The sequence below is a fragment of the Octopus sinensis genome, linkage group LG29, assembly GCF_006345805.1.
Source record: "Octopus sinensis linkage group LG29, ASM634580v1, whole genome shotgun sequence".
Classification (NCBI taxonomy): Eukaryota; Metazoa; Mollusca; class Cephalopoda; order Octopoda; family Octopodidae; genus Octopus; species Octopus sinensis.
The window spans coordinates 767,666-780,526 of record NC_043025.1 but is presented as its reverse complement, the minus strand read 5'-3'; the positions used below and the strand labels follow the sequence as shown (position 1 = coordinate 780,526).

Sequence of the window (12,861 nt, the reverse complement as noted above, 5' to 3'; positions counted from 1 at the left end):
CAAGTGATATTGGGCGACAAATACAGACATACAAACATATACACACACATACATACATACATACATGTATATATAAATATGCATATATATATATATATTATATATACGACGGGCTTCTTTCAGTTTCCGTCTACCATATCCACTCACAAAGCTTTGGTCGGCCGAGGCTATAGTAGAAGACACTTGCCCAATGTGCCATGCAGTGGGACTGAACCTGAAACCATGTGATTGGTAAGCCAGCCCGTTACCACACAGCCACTCCTGTGCCTTGGTTTATTAGTGTCAAGAAGAACATTCAGCTATGAATAATAGTTTAGATAAACTGAAGTTTACAATATTTTTGTTATCTTATGCAAGATTTTAGAACCATCAACTTCTGTTTATTGTTGTTTACCTCATTTTAGGAGTTTTTTTTTAAATTCTTATATTTTCTCTTTTGACATCTTTCATTTAAAAGACATGGACATCAATGAGATCATGAAAAAAATGGTGACATTGAAGCAGTCAAAATCTTCATAACTGAGCATCCAGATGAAGTAAGTTGTTCTGTTTATTTCCTTCTCAAATTTGATTGCTTGTTTCTTATTTTATACACAATATGAAATGTTCCTAAGTAATCACATACATTTGTCCATAATGTTTCATTTCTTTCTTCAACTCTTTCCTGTAATCCTCATCATTGTCACTTTTTATATATACTAGCAGTATAGCCCGGCGTTGCTCAGGTTTGTTTTGACCCTTTAGAATTGGAATTTTTTGAAAAGTAAAAATTTTGCGTTATGTGGCTTTTTATTCTCTTTAAGTGAACATTTTTCTGGTTGAAATACACCGAAAAATGGCGACACATCAGTCAAAAAATCGTTAAAAAATAGGGGATTTTCATAGAAAAAAAGCACCTTTTTGATGTAAATAATTTTTGGTCTTAACATGGTCTGATTTGAATTTTATCTTCTACGGAATGAAGAGCAAGGCTTCTTCTATCATATTCTCAATTTTGGTCACCTTGCGCCTCAGGGTCTCGGAGGAGATAGTGTTAGTTGAAGGCTACCAACCTGCCATACACAGACAACTTCAGCTTTATAGAGAGAGAGATTTAACCAAACCTTGAAGCATGCTAGAATTAAGAGAATGTGAGTGAGAGAGAAACCCATTCTCACACACTGCAATGGGGTATTCTGGCAGGAAATATTCAACTCAAGAGATGAGGGGAAAGATGGAGTTAGTAGATGGATGGTGACTTTGTCAAGAAGTCCTTTTGCCACAAACAGTTGAAGCTTTTATTGATGTCAAGGGCCACAGCAATTCTTTTGCAGAATTTATCAAACTTGCGAAAATACTGGTGTGTCACATAGGAATCAAGCCCCAACTTGATCTGGCTTTATAAAACTGTACTGGTGTTCATTGAATAGAGAAAGATACCCAAAAGGACAAAGATGATGGTTCTTTGTAGCTTTTTACTTCAAAATTGAAATATTGGAAGTTAGAAGGAAACGATGATAGTCAGTAGATGGGATATTGTCTGCAGGAATATAGAGCTGGGCTTCTCAAAGAGGTCAGTACTACCCATGTGTAGGGGCTGTGGGGAAATTTTATAAGAATTTATGTGTATATGAAACATGAAGAATGTGTACCTGAGTTTAGCTGAAGCTAGGCAGAAAAGGTTGGATCAGTAACAAAAGTGAATCAGTGATTCAAATATTCACACCCCTGGCACCTGTGCCCGTGGCACGTAAAATGCACTCACTACACTCATGGAGTGGTTGGCGTTAGGAAGGGCATCCAGCAGTAGAAACTCTGCCAGATCAAGATTGGAGCCAGGTGCAGCTTCCTGGCTTCCCAGACACCAGTTGAACCGTTCAACCCATGCTAGCATGGAAAACGGACGTTAAACGATGATGTTGATGGTGTGTATGTGTGGATAAGGTAAGTAGTTACCCATTTCAAGACTGGGAATCAAAGCAGCGATCCTACGACTGCAAGTCTGCTGGCCTAACCACTGGGCCATTGCGCCTCCACACACATACACACATATATATATACATATATATATATATATGTGTGTGTGTGTATACACGTATGTGTAAATACAGTATAAATTCCATTTAATTACTCCCTGCCCCAATCATTCCACTCCTTTAAGCCTTTCGTTACCATATTTCTGTTGAGATGTTCTGTGTTTCTTTCAATTAATTTTAAATATAACAAAGAATTTAGTAAAATAACTTAGTTATTATTAAGATAGTATTAGGGACATAAATTGCGACTAAGATTTGGTGGAAGATTTTAATTCAGAATGTATGAAAACAAGACATTTGTACTACAGAGCCAGAGGCGGTTTCAGCCATGTTGGTAACGAAAGGGTTAATGAATTAGATTCTTTTTCTTATCTTTTTCTGTGTTCTTTTTTTCTTTTAATTTTTCTCCTCCCCTTCCAACACCATTTTTACTATTTTTTTTCTTCTTTTCTTCGGGTGAACCAACGAGATAACTCCTTACACTACACCTGTAGTTCTGGTTACACAGACACAGTTGGCCTGTTGTAATTCACATTGCACATGGCATTAATGCCAATATCGGTGACAATATGGTGACACACCCTTACATTTGGCTGTTTGAAAGTAAGTCCCTTCGATTCTGGAATATCCAAATCTGTTTCTTTTGCACTTTCAATAATGTTTGTCGCATTTTTTCAATGAGTCATTCATGCCATAATCCCACCATGGGTTTGTTGTCGTTCTTCCCTCTTTCACACTGTAATGTCACTGTAATCTTCTTCATCATCATCGTTTAACGTCCGCTTTCCATGCTAGCATGGGTTGGACAATTTGACTGAGGACTGGCGAACCAATCCTGCACCAGGCAACATCTTGATCTGGCAGAGTTTCTACAGCTGGATGCCCTTCCTAACGCCAACCACTCCGAGAGTGTAGTGGGTGCTTTTACGTTCCACTGGCACGGGGGCCAGTCAGGAACGACCTCACTCGAATCTTTTTACACATGCCACCGGTACAGGTGCCAGTAAGGCGACGCTAATAACAATCACACTCGAATGGTGCCTTTTATGTGCCACTGGCACGGAAGCCGGTTAGCTGCTCTGTCAACGATCACACTCGTATAGTGCTCTTTGCACCCCGCTAGCACGGATGCCAGTCATCGAATTTGATTTTGATTCTACTTTAATTAATCATCACCATAATTTTGGTCGTTGTTCTTGCCTGACTGGTCATCTCATTCTCCGTTACCTCAACGTTACAGGTTCAAACCCTCCCTTTTCTTCTGTTCATCGCATGTAAAACCTCCGCCTTCTCTCTCTCTCTCGCTCTTGTAATTTCCCTTTTTCCTCTCACCCTGGGCTAAATACAGAATCACCCCCTTTCAGTATTTACATTTGTTTCTTTATGTTCCATGTTCAAATCTTGCCAGAGTATCTATTACCACTCTGGTGTCATTATAATATGTACCAGTAATATCCAGGGGTTTATGCAATAAACTGTTCTCCCTCTGCACTCTGTTTCTTGTGTCTTATTACTGTTGGACAAAATACCTTGTGGTATTTATTTATGACTCTTTATGTTCTGAGTTCAAATCCTGCCAAGATCGACTTGTCCTTCCATCTTTGCAAGGTTGATAAAATGCAATACCAGTCATGTAATGGGGTCCATACAACTATCTATAGCCCTTCTTTCTCTCCTAAATTTCATGTTTATATAACTGTTGTTCATTGTACCATATATACATTTCTGTGTTTACTCAGGTGTGTATATATCATTTTTGTACTGTGTAGAGTGTGTAGTGAATAAATATATCTTTTTTTCTTCTTTTTCTTTCTCTTTACTTGCTTCAGTCATTTTGACTGCGGCCATGCTGGAGCACCGCCTTTAATCGAGCAACTCGACCCCGGGACTTATTCTTTGTAAGCCCAGTACTTATTCTATCGGTCTCTTTTTGCCGAACCGCTAAGTTACGGGGACGTAAAGACACCAGCATCGGTTGTCAAGCAATGGTGGGGGGACAAAAACAGACACACAAACACACACACACACACACATATATATATACATATATACGACAGGCTTCTTTCAGTTTCCATCTACCAAATCCACTCACAAGCATTGGTCGGCCTGGGGCTATAGCAGAAGACACTTGCCCAAGATGCCACGCAGTGGGACTGAACCCGGAACCATGTGATTAGTTAGCAAGCTACTTACCACACAGTCACTCCTGCGCCTATGTTGACTTAATTACATTTGTTTTCTCTAATGACCTAATAACTATTAATTATCTCTATCATTGTGATGTTTGTATTTTTCACGTTTTTCTTCCCTCTTTCCATAACTTCCAGCCAACATTATGATGTGGTGGCTTTGATGCTGGCCGAGGTAAGTTAACAAATGCATATTAAATACACTCTCTAGTCTTTGATTGATCTGTTAAATATTAATATCATTAAGGTACCAGTGAAATAATGGGGGTAGGTTTAATCCGTTAGTCGAGCAAATCGACCCCAAGACTAATTCTTTTTAAGCCTAGTACTTATTCTATCGGTCTCTTTTGCTGCCGAACCACTAAGTTATGGGGATGTAAACACACCAGCATCGGTTTTCAAGCGATGTTGGGAGGTGGGGAGGACAAACACACACGCACACACACATATATACAACGGGATTCTTTCAGTTTCCGTCTTCCAAATCCACTCACACGGCTTTGGTCAGCCTGAGGCTATAGTAGAAAACACTGGCGCAAGGTGCCACGCGGTGGGAATGAACCCGGAACCATGTGGTTGGGAAGCAAGCTACTTACCACACAGCCACTCCTGTGCCTGTATATTGATCATGATGGTGATGGCATTTGTGGCGGTGACAGCCCAGCTGACCACCACCACTGACAATAGTATTTTTAATGGTCAGATGAAAGAAGGTCATTATGAAATTAACCAAAATATAACAAATTTCATGCCCTATCCTATTATAAATTTGAGTGATGGTTCTTTGCTCGTTATGTTTTTGTGTTCGTTAACTCCTCCTAGATCCTTTCACGTTTTTCTTTCCTCCTTCCATAACTTCCAGCCAACATTATGATGTGGTGGCTTTGATGCTGGCCGAGGTTAGTTAACAAATGCATATTATATACACTCTCTAGTCTTTCATTGATCTGTTAAATATTGATATCATTAAGGTACCAGTGAAATAATGGGGGTAGGTTTAATCACCTGTATACTCTTTTACTTGTTTCAGTCATTTGACTGTGGCCATGCTGGAGCACCACTTCTAGTCGAACAAATCGACTAAGTGGTTCAGCAAAAGAGACCGATAGAATAAGTACTAGGCTTACAAAGAATTAGTCCTGGGGTCGATTTGTTCGACTAAAGGTGGTGCTCCAGCATGGCCACAGTCAAATGACTGAAACAAGTAAAAGAGTATACAGGTGATTAAACCTACCCCCATTATTTCACTGGTACCTTAATGATATCAATATTTAACAGATCAATCAAAGACGAGAGAGTGTATATAATATGCATTTGTTAACTAACCTCGACCAGCATCAAAGCCACCACATCATAATGTTGGCTGGAAGTTATGGAAAGAGGGAAGAAAAACGTGAAAAATACAAACATCACAATGATAGAGATAATTAATAGTTATTAGGTCATTAGAGAAAACGAAACTTAAACCAGTAACTCGCCAATACTGAGAGAATTTATGTTTTGAAGGACCACCTAATTGGGGCCCCACTATTTTTACTGCATTTTAAAATAAATACATGGCATTGGAGCAATGACGATAAATTTCATACCATGAATGCCCAGGGAGTATCGTAAGGAGGTTCGATTTCTTTTCTACTCTGGGCACAAGGCCCGAAATTTTGGGGCCTGTCGAGTAGATCAACCTCAGTGTGCAACTGGTACTTCATTTATCGATCCCAAGAGGATGAAAGTCAAAGTCGACCTTGGCGGAATTTGAACTCAGAACATAAAGACAGACTAAATACCGCTAAGCTTTTCGCCCGGCGTGCTAACGTTTCTTATTTCTTTACTACCAACAAGGGGCTAAACACAGAGGGGACAAACAAGGACAGACAAACTGATTAAGTCGATTACATCGACCCTAGTTCATAACTGGTACTTAATTTATCGATGCCGAAAGGATGAAAGGCAAAGTTGACCTCGGCGGAATTTGAACTCAGAACGTAGCGGCAGAGAAAATACCACTAAGCATTTTGCCCAACGTGCTAACGTTTCTGCCAGCTCACCACCATAGAAGGTTCAATTTAATTTCTGAAGGGCCTCTTAAATGGGGCCCCGCTTACCCCCTTCTCCTATTTTTACTTGCTCCTGTGTTTATTGATTGAATTATGACCAGCATCAGTGCTTAGCATATTTACAGAAGCTACCCCTGAAGCTGCCTTACCATAGTAAGGGATAAAGATAGGTTAGGCTGAAGCAATTTGTTTATGAAGCCTTTATCGTGTATCTAACACATACACAGAGCAAATTATAGAAGACATCATGAAGGTTAACTTTATTGACAGACAGCAAATGTATCTGATCAGTTTGATCAAGTACCCAGTAGAAGATAATAACGACACATTGATATTCACCCGGATTTTCATGTAAATTTTCATTTTCTATTTTTACCCCCACAAAGGGTTCAGTGAAATCAGAATTGAAGAACAATCAGAAAATGACACTGTTGCTTGAAGCCGTTTCCAGGGGCCACCTCGCGAAATGCTGTTGATGGTGAAGGCAATAACTGTTTGCACCTTGCTATGAAAAGAGATGTTTAATTCCGAGGGTACACCCATGGATATTTTAGATTAGATAAATTTTACAATTGTTTGTATATATATATATATATATATATATATATATATATATATATATATATATATATATATCTGTGTGTGTTGTGAGAGAGAGAGAGAGACAGACAGACAAGCTTTGCTTGTCATGTATCAATTCTCCCCTATCAACCCCATCCTCCATTACCATTCCGTGATCCAGTCTCCCCTTATGACCCGAGTGATATTATGTAACAAACAATATTCCATCTCCTTTCACTCTCAAAGATGTCGTCTCACCACGGTTGAGAGGTGACCCATCTCGGCTGTTGGCCATATAAACACAGCCATCACAATGTGACAGAGAAGTGGCCTATTTAATAGAGGAGATATAATTCTCAATTAACAATGATGCAGGATAGAAGAGATGTCTGAGCTTTATAGTGCTGGTGCCATGGTAAATACATCCAGTCCATTCTATGAAGAATTCTGAGTGAAACTGCTCTCTATCCTACTTCTTGTACATGACATGTATCCACTGACTTCTTGTAGACATATAACAATTCTATATTTAAGAGATGAGGAATTACGTACATTATTTACATTTGACATGCATATGGCATAGTGGTTAAGAGCGCAGGCTACTAACCCCCAAGATTCCAAGTTCAATTCCAGTCAGTGACCTGAATAATAATAATAATAATATCGAAAATACCTTAGGAATGAGAACCCAGGTTCGAAATTTCCCCAAGACACCCGATGAAGGCCGGAGGGTATATCAGCCGAAACAACAAGATGAGGACAAATATCCGTCAGTTGTAAATAATGTAACCACTACACCATATGCATGTGGGCATATGGCATAGTGGTTAAAAGCGGGGCCTACTAATCCCAAGATTCTGAGTTCGATTCCAGGGTGTGACCTGAATAATAATTATAATAGCATCGAAAAATACTTAGGAATGAGAACCCAGGTTCGAAATTTCCCCCAAGACAATTGATAAAGGCTGGAGGGTATATCAGCTGAAACGTCGTGTTAACAACAAACAAGATAAGAACATCCATCAAATGTAAATAATGTCATAACAATGTTCAACGTTAGGACACTAGAAAATGGATACAATGAAGCATGGTCCTTAGTGAGTTTTCCTGTATTTAAGTTTTGTATGTACAGTTAGGTACACACACAAACACATGAAGGTAATGATTCTAAGTTTAGGTATACACCTTCTAGTATGCTGGTTAAAGCCTGTTCATCGTATTCGGCTATCTGATGTCATCAACAGTACAGATTTAAATACCATTGGATTTACTTCATGTCCGTAGATTTTTATGAAATATGAGATAAAGAATATGGAATGAAGAGTCTCATGAATTCCATTTTCCTTTCTTCCATATTTTCTCATATCATATATATATATACATATATATACATACATATCATCATCATCATTGTTTAACATCCGTTTTCCATGCTAGCATGAGTTGGACAGTTCGACCGGGGTCTGCGAAGCCAGGACGCTGCACCAGGCACCAGTCTGATCTGGCAGAGTTTCTACAGCTGGATGCCCTTCCTAACGCCAACCACTCCGTGAGTGTAGTGGGTGCTTTTTACGTGCCACCAGCACAGGGGCCAGAGGAGACTGGTTAACGGCCATGATCGGTTGGTGCTTTTACGTGTCACCGGTACGGGTGTCTTAACTACAATTTCCATTCAATTTTCATTTGATGTTGGTGTAAATGTACTTGACTCATATATATATATATATATATATACATACATATTTATATACAGAGAGAGAAAGAAAAAGATAAATTAAGACGTGGAATCAAACACATGCTATTTAAACCATCTATACTTCCAACATATATTTCGAGAAAAGTATTGAGATTCTTCCAGAGAGAATAAAAAATTATGTAAAACAATGCAATCATCTCATCAGGGAAGAAAAGGAACAAAACACATCAATAAACCATTTTAGCAGAATGTGATTACCGCGTACGTTAGTAGTATATGATGTAAGGAGAAAGCGAGCAAGTTATTTTTTAAAAAGCCGTTAATAGATTGTCAAAAGGAATATTTCACCATTTTTCTACATTTAGACATATTGACAAACGCAACAATACTGGGCTTCGTAAATTAATGTCGAAAATAAAGTCAAAAACGAATGAGAATGGGAAATGATCTGAATTAGAGATGATGGAGGTAGTTAATATTTTATAATTGGTTTAACCCTTTCGTTACTGTATATATTTTGAGATGCTCTGTGTTTCTTTCAATTATTTTAAATATAACAAAGAATTTAGTAAAATAACTTATCATTCAGCTAGTGTTAGGAACATAAATTGTGACTAAGGTTTGGTGGAAGATTTTAATTCAGAACTTTTGAAAACAAGACATTTGTATTACAGAGCCTGAGCTGGGTTGGTAACGAAAGGGTTAATTACTGGATAAACAAACTATGACTAGATTTATATGATCTGTTCTGTAATTAGAGGTATCTGTTATGAATATTTGTGTAATATTGTTATCATTTTATATTTCATCCTTTGTAGTGCTGCACTGAGCTCAGCTTGAGCAAAGACGAAAGGTTCTCTGCCCTTGTGGTTACCAGATATCTCGCCAGCCATTGGACCTCATTAAAAACCCAAATTTGAAAACAAAATTACAAACATTTTTACCGCCACAGTAAGTATTTCCTGGCAATGACAAGATAAACTATTTTGTATGTAATAATCATGTTTATATGTGTGTTTCGTTTAAATTCTAACAATAAATAAAACTGTTGCTAGTGTTTTGATGAAAGGTAGCACAAAACAACAATTGTAGTTGTTGGGTGGTCAAAGAAAGAACACTGTTTCAATTACATTCACATAATGGGTTCTATTGACAGAGGTACCTCACTGGCACCCCACATTTTATGTATGTGTGTGTGTGTGTGTGTGCATGGACTATTTAGCTACAGACAAATCTGCCAATATGTAATGGTTTAAAGAATTTCTGATGTGCTCTTGATTGTCACTGAAGTGTCTCATAATATTCTCTTCTGTAAACACGTACGCAATGTCATATTTCTTATAAATGAATGTTATTGATTAGATATGTTTGTATTTCGTTGCACAGATGATTGTGGTGCAGAAATAAAGCGGCCACAACAAAAGTTCATCCCTGTGGACACCTTGTGACATGTGAAGAATGTTCAAACGTTCCACTGAAACGATGTCTGAGGTGTTTAAAACCTGTAACAAGCAGAAGTCGAGTTGGTAAGAATGCTCTTTGATGATCTGTCTGTTTGTCCTGCTTGTCTCATTGCCCTTATTGTGTAGAATAAAATGTAAAATTAAATACTATCAGCAACAATGTTTAACAAAGGGATTAGGTGTATGTTTATCCTTCTTGAAGTGGTTGTGACATTTGTTTGTTACTAGATCTTTGATGAATAACTTGTCTGACATTGGAATTAAGCAGATTGTTAGTGAAGATTAGTCTTGAGAACAATGCCATGTAATAGATTTGGCATACGGAAAGAGAGCGACCCCTTCAGTCATGACTGTCCATGAGATTGAACCTAGAAAGTTACTCTCCCAGACACAAGTCCGGACAAAGTTGATTATGGAAGACCAGCAGTCGCCCAGGCCTCCCCTCTCCACGCCACCAGTGTTATCCATGGGGAGGGAAAAGGCGCCGATACAGCTTGACCCTAGCTTTTGTTACAGCTGAGTGAACTGGAGCAACGTGAAATAAAGTATCTTGCTCAAGAACACAACACGCAGCCCGGTCCGGGATTCGAACTCACAACCTCACGATCATAATCTCAACGCTCTAACCACTGAGCCATGCGCCTTCACATGATTTGGCACAGATATAAGCAAAGTAAACAAAACTTAGAGAGAAACTGTAATTAAGTGATAATTAAGTGATATAATTGCAACATTGTTAGATTACGTAAGATGTCTTAATAGAGGACATTTACGAAGATCAATCAAATGTTTGTTTTGGATCTAAATATTGTTGAATCCTTTAGTGTTCAGATTACTCTGTTAAATGTAATATTTTTTTATTCAAATTGTTTTGAATTAATCATGCATTATCTTATATCTTCGAGGTTTCAATGCTGCGATTGTTTATTTTTAGAATGTCAATTTAGGTTTGGTATGAGAGGCTTAATATTGCCAGTTTGGATATAAAACATATAGAATATTTGGGCCGGATATGGCCGGTTTAAACGCTAAATGGTGACAGTATAAAATTATTGTCCAAAGCCATTGTGATTGCTGGTTGACATTGATGTTAGGAATGTCTCTCAATAATAAAATTTAGATTGTTGATAAAGATAAAGACTTTTACTATAACACTAGCAGTATCGTCCGGCGTTGCTCGGGTTTGTTTCGAGCCTTTAGAACTGGAATTTTTGAAAAGTAAAATTTCGGCATTATATAGCTTGTTATTCTCCTTAAGTGAACATTTTTCTAGTTGAAATACACCGAAAAATGGCGACACATCAGTCAAAAAATCGTTAAAAAATAGGGATTTTCATAGAAAAAAAGCACCTTTTTGATGTAAATAATTTTTTGGGTGTTAACATGGTCCGATTCTTGTACGGAAGGAAGAGCAAGCCTTCTTCTATCATACTCTCAATTTTGGTCAACTTGCGCCGTAGGGTCTCAGAGGAGATAATGTTAGTTGAAGGCTACCAAACCTGTCATACACAGACAACTTCAGCTTTATATATAGAAAGATTGTTAATACTGTTCCTGTTATTTCTTATTGTATCTTTTGCAGGTATTTTTTTAGGAATTCCAGCAATTGACCAGGATATTATCAAGAACGTTTTCCCTTGTGACACAGTAAAACAGAGTTATCAAATGCTTTGTGAGTGGTTTATAAATTGTAAACCAGGGGAACGTACAGTTGAGACCCTCAGAAGTGGCCTTAAAGATGCTGAGTGCTTTGCTGCCCTTGTATATCTCTCATTAGATGAACGGTGAATTTCTGTGTAAATTCTGCTGTTATTTACTCCCAGGTGAATGCTGACCAAAGAGAGAGACCTTTGACCAAAGTATAGAGAACCAAGAACCACATTCTCCAATGTGTCCTCCTTTACAATGATGAGGTGTGGAGTGCAGTGGATTTAGCTACTAATTCTAGCGGATCTATCTCTCACATTAGAGATACCCTTCACTGGTTTGGTTCCTTTGTTAGAAATTAGCTTTTGAAATAAAGATAAACTTTGAAATATCCGTTCGTTGTTGTTGCCATACTTAATTGCCTACTTAAACGCTTCCATTGTTATATCGGCAGATTTAACATCATCCCATATGTTGATAGTTATCTACCTTCATTTGTAGCTGAGAGTAGAATGCTTGGTACTTAAGGAAAGTTCATGGCGATTATTTAAGGAAATTAGAAGAGAAAACAATATTATGTGATTGAATATTTATTCAACTAAATATGAACCATTTTGTTGCACAACCTTTCTCCTTTCTCCGTTTTTCCTTCAACATAAAGATTCCAGCATCCCAGAATTGGCTCCTATGCCAGCTTCCAAATCCTGTTTTATGATTATGTAATATTTGTTAAACTTTAAACCTCACTAAACTTTTCCTGCAACTTTTCTGCAACAAACAAGCAACAAAGTTATTTCAAGTTACTAAATTTGGAAATATTGACCTAGTTATACTCTCCCAAAATATGTGACAGTAACAGGGATGTCCCTACAAAATTAGAGAGACAGACAGTTATAGGACGTGTTACACACGCACACACACGTTTAAATACGTACACACAGGGAATAACGAGTTTAAAATGTTGTATAATAGACATATGCATGTACCCTGTATGTATATACTCATATGTATGCGTGTATCTATGTGTGAGTGTTTCTTCGCCGATAAACATCAGAAAAGCTACCCACTCTGTCTCTCACGGAAACTACATATTCATAAAATACACCCTTCTCTGTGTATGTGTGTGTTGTATCAATGTATTTACAAAAGTATGTATGCAGCGTCGCGTGTATATGACAGCTATATTAACATTAAAATCCCATTCTTGCTGATGTTCTCGCCTTCACTGATAGAATT

The 12,861-nt window shown here is 37.9% G+C and overlaps 1 long non-coding RNA gene across 31 annotated transcripts in view; it reads left to right on the top strand.

Moving 5' to 3' along the window:
• The window catches only part of LOC115226084, a 17,174-nt gene extending 5,156 nt beyond the window's left edge, over positions 1 to 12,018 (top strand). For 2 of the 31 annotated variants that reach the window (XR_005004254.1, XR_005004246.1), the window contains exons 2-7: positions 458 to 536; positions 3,845 to 3,913; positions 6,645 to 6,791; positions 9,334 to 9,466; positions 9,902 to 10,041; positions 11,561 to 12,018. This is a non-coding gene — a long non-coding RNA (uncharacterized LOC115226084). Of the gene's footprint in view, positions 1 to 457; positions 537 to 2,576; positions 2,619 to 3,844; positions 3,914 to 4,342; positions 4,380 to 5,066; positions 5,104 to 6,644; positions 6,792 to 8,880; positions 8,984 to 9,333; positions 9,467 to 9,901; positions 10,042 to 11,560 lie in introns of those variants that run through there. The other 29 variants (XR_005004255.1, XR_005004247.1, XR_005004251.1 and 26 more) reach the window with 22 other exon arrangements.
• The last annotated feature ends 843 nt before the right edge of the window (positions 12,019 to 12,861 follow it).